Raw genomic sequence first — 9,383 nt, forward strand, 5'->3', positions numbered from 1 at the left:
GTTGAGCATGGGTTCCCGCAAAACACTCTAACGGTTGAGCAGAGGTTCCCGCAACACAACAAGGCGGTTGAGCATGGGTTCCCGCAAAACACTCTAGCGGTTGAGCAGAGGTTCCCGCAACGCGATTCGGCGGTCGAGCAGTTGGAGCTCCCGTCATCCACAGCGGTGGTCGAGCAGTTGACACTCCCACCGGCTACGACGGCGATCGAGCAGGGGCTCTCGCCTGTCGATGGCGCGGTCGAGCATCGAGAGCTCCCGCGCACTACCGACACGGTTGATGGTGCCCCTCCGTGTCTAGAGGGGGGTGATCCCTCGTCCAGCGATAGCGAGTCTTCTGCCTCGAGCAGCGGTTCGAGACGCCGCAAGAAGAAATCCAAGCGACGCCGCCTTAGGCGACGTGGTCGGCCCACCGCCGATATCGCAGTGAATGAGTCCATACACGTCCTGGAACACGTGGAAGGAGGCGTCGTTCGCTTACGCACACTTGACATTGAGAGCCCACCTCGCGAAGCTTCTTCCATCACACGCCTTCCGGGTCTTTCCTGGAAGCATTTTCTGCGCGATCTGAAGTCAGGAGACATCGAGCAGGTCTGCTTGATCACCGAGTCTGCCTCGGCGGAAGAGATCCACACGGTCGCTACCGACAATCTTCCACTTCGTCCACAGAACGCTGAGCCGAAGTCGTCGCGCGGAGAGCGCTTCGCTGCCCAGTCGTGGGAGTCACTCCGCGACTCGGGCAATCCAGTATACGACACCGTCCGCGAGTTCGCGGATGTTTTTCCCGACAAGATTCCAGCTGAGCTCCCTGCTGACAGAGGCATTCGCCATGAGATTGATCTCACGCCGGGCTCCAAGTACTGTGTGACGCGACAGTGGCCCCTCCCACGCGATCAGGTTAAAGCCATTGACGACTTCTTCGAGAGCCGCCTCAAAGCGGGTCACGTGCGCGAGAGTACCTCGCCACACTCGAGTCCGACGTTCTGCGTGAAGAAGGCCACGGGTGGTTGGCGCATTGTTCACGCTTTTAACAAGCTAAACGACGCCACCATTCCAGCACAAACGCCGATCCCTCGGAAGGATATGGTACTTGACACCATGGGCCGCAGTGTTATTTTCAGCACCATCGACCTGACCGATGGCTTCTATCAGATCTTGATGCGACTCAGCGGCGTCCTGCTCACAGCGGTGAGCACTCCCAGCGGGATGCTGTGGGAGTGGCTTGTCATGCCGCAGGGCCTGAAAAACGCACCAGCCACGTTCAATCGCATGGTTTCCCACGTTCTGCGCCCACTTCGCGACTTCGCTCCGAGCTACTTCGATGACATCTTCGTTCACAGCCGCGCTGAGGGCGATCTCAGCGCCACAGAAGTTCACATAAATCACTTACGACAAGTGTTCCAAGTCATGCGCGAAAACAAACTGTACGCGAACTTGAAGAAGTGCATCTTCTGTGCCCCGGAGATTCCGGTGCTTGGCTGTTATGTGAGCAAAAATGGTGTCCGAGCGGATCCTGAGAAGGTCTCGTCCCTTTGTGCGTGGCCCACGCCGCAGAATCAGACTGAATTGCGTCAGTGGCTTGGCCTCGCAAATTATCTCCACAAGTACACGAAAAATTATGCTGGTCTGATCCAGCCATTGTCTTCATTGCTGAAGAAAGACATCACGTGGTCGTGAACTCCCGAACATCAGTCAGCCTTTAATGCAGTGAAGAAAAGCTTGGCGGGGGCCCCAATCCTGGCGCTTCTAGATGACTCAAAGCCATTCCACGTTGTTTGCGACGCGAGCGACTTCGCCATCGGCTGTGCACTGATGCAGTTCGACGACGAAGGGCGCAAACGCGTCGTGAGCTACCAATCCAGACAGATGAAGCCCGCTGAGAAGAATTATCCGGTTCACGACAAGGAACTCCTTGCGATGCGCTACGCACTGATCAAATTCAGAGTGTACTTACTCGGTGAGCAGACATTCGCGATCTACGCAGATCACGCGTCGCTGCGAACAGCGACGAAGAGCCCTCATCTCTCTCAGCGCATGGCACGATGGCTGTCATTCTTCTCCATGTACAAAATCGTCGTTCACTACAAGCCAGGCAAGAATAACATCCTTGCGGATGCCCTATCTCGGCGCCCCGATTACGATCCACGCCGAGATTTGGGTCGTCAGTCACTTGAAGACGCGGACGACGACGAATTGGACTGCGCCACATGTGTGGCTGCAGGTGTGAACCTGATGACGGCGGTATCTCCAATACTTCCCCTGCGGGAAGAGATCTCTGCCGCGTATCGAGATGACCCGATATATGCCGGTATCCTGGAACACCTTAGCACACCAAGTGATGCCACGCTAAAGACACTGAGCCGCTCCACGCGCGACCAGATTCACAGATACCAACTTGACGGTGATCTACTGATGTACAGTATCGATCGATTCGATGCTCCTCGCGTCGTTGTCCTCAACGACCCCGATCTACGCGCAAGAATTATACACGAATTCCATGACGCTCCAGTGGGTGGCCACTTGGGCCGTGAGAAGACTTTCGCAGCGGTATCCCGCGACTTCTACTGGCCTCACCTATACAAGTGGGTGCGCAAGTGGGTCCGCTCCTGCGAAACTTGTCAACGCGTTAAGCCGTCACCCTCATCGCAAGCTCCGCTGCGTTCTCTCCCTCTGGCAACAGTGGCGTGGCGCTCTGTGTCAATGGACTTCATATTCGGTCTCCTACCCGATACTGACGGTCGTACTGGTGTTCTGGTCTTCGTGGATCGCTTTAGCAAGATGTGCCATCTCGTTCCGGTTCCGGACTCAATCACCGCGGCCGATACCGCGGTGCTCTTCGTCGACGCTGTCTTTCGACATCACGGCCTTCCTGAATCAATCGTCTCTGACCGCGATCCCCGATTCACATCGGCGTTCTGGACGAAACTCTTCGACCTCCTGGGCACCAAACTCCTCATGTCGACGGCGGCGCACCCGGAGACTGACGGGCAAACGGAACGCGTCAACCGCGTGCTAGAAGATGTTCTGCGCAGTTATGCCCCGTCCTTCGAGAACTGGAGTTCCTTCCTGCCTCTTGCGGAGTTTGCACTCAACAATGCCGAGCACGCGTCGACGGGATTGACTCCGTTTTTCGTCAACAACGCGCGTCATCCACGTGTCCCCGCACAACTTGCTGTGGGCCAACCCACGGCGACCGATGGCTTCACTCTGGAGGGGGAGGAATGTGATAACCCTGCCCAACCGGTTCCGATACTGGTTCAACCACCGGTTTCCGGTGAGACAACGGTTCTGCCGTCTACGAGTTCAGCTACTCCTGCAGTAGACATCAACGCGGTGACGCGTTTACAGTCGAAGAAGATCCTCGCACCCGCGCAATCCACGTCGTCGCCGTTAGTTGACTGGACACACCGAACGCTGATCGCTCCAGCACAGCCACACTCGACTGTGGCTAACTACGCGCCGAAACCCCCAGCGCAACCCGCTGACAAGGCAGCGGTATCCGACTTTGTCCTTCATCGCCAATCGGCTACCCGATTCGTCCGTGACGCGCTACAACTCGCGGTTGACAAGCAGAAGGAAAACGCTGACAAACGTGGCCGCAAGAACACAAGTGCATTCAAGATTGGTGAGCGGGTATTACTCTCAACGGATGGAATTCGTACCTCTGCTATTACGAACCTAGGCGCGAGCAAACTCGCGCCGCGCTACATTGGGCCATTCAAAGTACTACGAGTTATGGGTGATGCCTACACGCTAGACATTCCTACGTCGCTACGACTAGACCCGACGTTCTACGTCAGGCGACTTAAGAAGTATCTTCCCGCGATAATTCGGAGGCGGGACAGGAGCATGCGTTGAGCGGCCCTCACGACGAGCCTGTCGAGCCAGCGTCCCATCTGTCCCAGTTCCCCGCTCGCGCGGAAAAGCTCCACTCCTCGGTCCGCCAAACACCTGCGCCTCCAGACTACGCAGTCGCTGCAAGAGTTCACGATTCGACTGCCGCAGACTACTCGCCGTCGCCTCGGCGTTCCGAGAGCTCTCAGCCGCCCGCTCGGCCTCCTCCTGTGCGTCCCGAGAAGTGTTCAGCGCCTGCTCAACGTCGTCCTGGTCAACCAGGTCGCGTCGAATTCCACCGCGACGGTCCTCCGCCTATCGCTGACTCGAATGGAGATACGTGCTGGATTGTGGACCGTATTGTTGATCACGAAGATCATCCCCGCGTGCGTCACTCGACCAAGTCGTCGGCTCAACACGCGGCTCCCGCCGCGCGGAAGTATAAGGTACGATGGCTCGGGTTTCAACCTGCTGATGATACGTGGGAGCCTCGCGCCAACTTGCTTCGTGACGTTCCTGATGTCGTCCACGACTACGACTCCAGCCTTGAGTCAAACGCGGCCGCGAGCGACCTCGCGGCGATCGAGAACGCGATCGACTACGTGCCCTTCGAGACGTCGAATGCGCAGGAGACGGGCTCCGTCGCGAACGCTGTCGGCGCGAGCCGCCGCGAATAGCCGCTTGGGTGAACTTGGAGAGTGAGCGCTTATACTTCTCGATCCAAGCGTGTTCGGTCGGCATGAGCGGATACTCGACAATATGCTGATCCCACTCAGCTTGCGTCGGGCGTCGCCCAATTTCACACGAACTGCAACCTTCGCGTACGTTGACATAGCACAAACGGTCTTCGGTCCAAGCGTCGTCGCAGACTTTCAGGCGCAGATCACCGGGTGAATGCTCGGCTTGTAGGGCTTCGCGATCACCGAGCCAGCCGACGACACTTTCTCCAGCCTCATGCATCTGATTCCACCGTTGGATGAATGCGCACCATGATCTCTGCAAAGCTTCGTACGTCGCGCCGTCGAGTGTTTTGTTCCGGAGACGCCTGAAGCGCCGAAAGTGGTCCTGCATGGTGTCCAACGCGTCCGGGGTCACCGCCCCGGACAAGTCGTACAGCGCCCACGGCTTCATATCCTCGTTCATTACGCCGGGCCGAACCCCAAGTCGACTCACGCTCTCAGGTGCGATATCAGCGGTCCACCCACTGTTCAGCGTCGTCGCCGACGCTGGAGCCGTCCGCGTTGTTCCGCTTCCTGCCTGGTTCGCCGCCCCCGTCTGCTGCGCCATGTTGTTCTCGCCCGCGCAAGCTGTATTGTACTGCTCCTAACTTTCGCAGGAGCTCCCGCCCGTCAAGTTCTCAAGCGTTCTCTTCTCCGCCATTTCCCAGTTTTTTCCGATTGTTCTCCGAAGCGCACCCCCGTTATGTGATTGCTGTCTTAAGAGGGGGGTGATGTAATGGGCTCTCCCAAGTTACATATGTAGGTAGTTTTATAGGTTCTTTGTAGTGGTTCACACCATTACATAAGTAGGTAGATTTGCATTACAAAAGTAGGTGCAGCAGCACACGAGTAGCGTGTGCTGAACTGCCGTCACCTTATTGGTTGAAATATGGGGAGCCAGACCCATAATCAACCAATAAGGAGTTGACGTGTATTTGAGTGGTCAGGGCAAGCTGCCCTGGACCTAAATAAAAACAGAGTTGATTTTCCTTCAGACTAAGTACTTGGTTTCAGTATCACTGGACTTGTACGCTTCCTCATCACTACGTGTAAGCAAGTAACGGACACCCCAGGCCCGTTACAGGTTGACTTATTAATTGTTGTACTTTGCTCGTGGTTCGTCCAGACTTCCTTCTGCATCGTTCTCATTCTTGAATCCTGACATCGCCTCGTGAAATGAATAGGAAGCCGGTCCAGTTGCGTACGTGCTTGCTAACCAAGTTTGCCACGACATTCATCTCTTTATCATATCTCTCGTGATGGACGTGAGAAATCTTGGTTGCATGGCTGTACAGAAGTTATTCAGATCGAGTCTGATTAAAAATAATTGAAGCCAAACACTCATCCAAGACCATTGGAGAATCTTCAATCTCCTTCATGTGCTTCCAGGACGCCTCAAGTCTGTTGTTGGTGTTGTTGCCCAACGTCACCTCACTTTGTCTCGTGAAAGAACACCACATGACCCTGCATCCGTCCCAATTTTTCGCAAAGTAAGTCTCAAACGGGTGATTGGAGGTAGGCTGCTTTGTGCTCACAACCGCTCCCAATGCTGCAACCAACTTCACACTTCCACCGACTGTAACAGATTCCGTATCCGTTTCCACATCTGCACCAGATCTAGCCGTGGTCGTGCCAAGGCGGGTAGCAATAGAGGTCAAACGTGTCATGTAGCGTCGATGCTTCCCATACTCACGCTCGGTTTTTACGTACACCAACAGATTTACAACTGCGCGAAGCTGTTTTTTTTTTTTCTCGCCGAGAAGCCATAGTCGGCGCATGCAATCTCCTCCCGCAATTATTTCACGACGTGAAACTGACAGAGAAGGATACGAACTTCTGGAAAAGCAGTTTGAAACTCCAATTTCGGCAAAGTCTTTGTCCACGATCACACACTGCAGCTTAATCCAGAAATGATTATGCTTTATAACCTTTTCACACGCCGAAAACAGCGTTTCACTTCGCTCATTTCGTAGGATAGCGTGTTGTACGTACTGGTCTTTCCCGAAAATGTCATGAGTCATGAAAGACAACTCTTTTACTTTGAGACGTTGGTACCATGCGTTGCGTCGATCATTAAAACCTCAGGGAATCTGATAAAAATGTCAATCATGTGCTTCGTTTGTAGAGTAATACGCGTAGCGATCTTCTACAAAACGAAACATACACATTCAGAATTCAACTGACCCATTCACAATAATTGAGACCCAAAACGAGCCTTCCTGCCTGATGAGTCCACAAAAATATGCCTTAAGTTCCCGGGAACAGCACAAAGTCCACCATCCATGTATTGATGCGTTAAGAGCGAGATGACACGCCCTGGTCTTGGTTCTGTAGCTTCCGAGCTAGGTCTCGTACATCTTGAGGAGTTGGATCGCTGCTGGCGTTCTCCACACTAAATTTTAGAATTTTTGCGTCTTTGTACCTGACTTTCTGAGTGAGATGACCGCCACCAAAACATCTTCTTCTATAGCCAGTCGATTAGCGGAATAATGACGGTACGTACGCAACCCCAAGCCGTGGCTGTGAGATGATGCAGTCTTAGTCTCACAAACAGCAAAATCAAGAGGGAATGTGCTCACCACTTAAACGCAAGCGTACCGATCCGTAACCGACTGTGACCGACTGTGTCAGACTACACCCGACTGTGACCGACAGTCAACGCCTCGCACCTGGGTCTTGCACTCGATTGGGCGTATATTCTGGCGTGACCTCTCCCCTTTGCCACGGTATCTGTACTTGCCGCCATGCGTGCAAATGAGCGTCTTCGCGTACGTAGACCATGTTTCTGGGATGAGAGTTGAAGACGGCTTCTGGGCCTTCTGGATTAGATTGCTCCGATCTGCCACGCTTTTAGTTGATCGCACTCTAAAACCCTACAGTAAATTGCTCAAAGCCGTTGAATACCTCAAAATGTCATATATAGTGTCAGCAATTCCCTTACCTGGTAAGTCTGCTTCTAGTACTCGTTCAGATACGAGTGAAAGGCTTCCCAGGACTAAAACTGCGTTTCAACTTAGTCTGCACAGACCTCTGTGCATCCATCCCCGCTTGCACCTCCACTTGTTCTCTCACCCGGCGTATCACTCACGCTTGAAACCTCAACACTCCAAGTCGCCGCACTGGAACTACTGGATACGGTGGAGTCGTCCTCCCAGCTCGCGTCCGAGCCGTCCTTCTCACTGCCGTCGCTGTAGTCTTTCTGAGAGTCCCTTCTTCGACGCGCGCGCAGGCTGGCACCGATCCACTGCTAGCGCTGCTAATCTCCAAATGGAGTACCCCCTGAACGAGTGGCGCGAAAGCTCCGTATACGGGTACACAAATTAAACCGTACGGGGGACTCAAAATTCCCATCGACAATTTTTTTATTTGCATTTTTGTCACAATAACGCCTCTCATATAAATGTGGACAAGTCAATAGCCACTTTTAGCTGCTATTAATAGATCCAAAATGCAAAGTACTTCCTCCAGTACTGTTCATTAAGGTAATTTACGTTGTTCACCTGTCATTTATACTCCCGAATTATTAGGTATTAATAGAACCGCGCACTGTACCATATTGCGAGTTCCGGCCAAATTTGCCGTTTTGGCCCTATTCAGTGATTCACTTAAATACAAATTTCCTGTTGTATCAAAACGGCCCAGATCGTCGTTTTTCATACTTAAGTAAATTTTCTCTCAAGGTAAGTAGAACATAGATTTGCGCTATTAGTCGTGTTCATTCAAAGAACTGCGCACGGAGCTTTTGAGTAGAATTAAAAACCGCTCAGAATGCTTATGGGAATTAGGTTCAAAAACGGCTGATAAACCGGAGATGTAAATAGTGATACAAGTGAATACAACTCGTTCTGATGAGAAATGAATTTACTGGCTCGCTGCCATCTAGTGACTGGGCCCATGGAGGAGTAAGAGCATGTGCTTCTCAGACTACAGGCGGCGCACGGTCGAGCTTCACTTCGCTTATTCTGTAGCATGTGAGGTGGTAGGTCGCGTGTTGGGAGTGTCAAGGCGGGCTGTTCGTCGATATTTCGCTGGGTCCAAACACTGGGCACGTACTAGCAAAAAAGAGAGATTCGCGTTATGTATACCACCCTACAGTTACTCCCCAATTGCATAAGTAGGTAGGTTCTTTTACGAAAATAGGTAGAAAAGCACGGGGTTAGCGCGTGCTGCATTGTCTCTCTCTAATTGGCTAAAAAGTAAAACATTTAAGCCAGTCAGGTGTCGACCTGCCTTTGAGTGGTTCTCAGATGTCTACGGCTCCCGCCCTGTTCCTAAAGTTAATCAGAGTCTATTTTACTACGAGTTAAGTCTATCTTGCTTGTGAGCTTCCTCACCACTACGTGTACGCTAGTGCCGGTAGAAACATAGCCCGCTACACTTGGTAGCACTTCGTAGTCTTCCAACGACCACGACCAAGACCAAGATGCAGCACGGCTTGACTTCCGGTTCCATCGGAGCAACTATGGAGCACGACAACTTCCCCCACCTTACCCGCGCTGAGTGAGAGACTCTTATCCGCCTCGCGGCGGTGTCCGGACAAGCTGTCGTGGTGTCGTTGCTCAGCGCGGCGTCCTCCGAACAGCAACGTCAAGCCGCTCAAGGTTTCATGGAACGAGAGCTCGCTGAAGCCAAACAGCGAGGACAGGCTCCTTCACGCTCCAGGAACGACGACGTCAAGATGGGAACCTCGACGTACTCAGGCACCGGTCCAGACCGACTGCCGCTAAATCGGTTTTGGGAAATAGACATCGCCATCGCCTCGAGATTGGTCGAGGCGCCGTCGACAAAGGTGAATTTCCTCCTCCCCGGTTGTCCGGGAAAGCCAAAGAGTGG

Source organism: Phytophthora infestans, genomic scaffold, assembly GCF_000142945.1.
Source record: "Phytophthora infestans T30-4 supercont1.15 genomic scaffold, whole genome shotgun sequence".
Classification (NCBI taxonomy): Eukaryota; Oomycota; class Peronosporomycetes; order Peronosporales; family Peronosporaceae; genus Phytophthora; species Phytophthora infestans.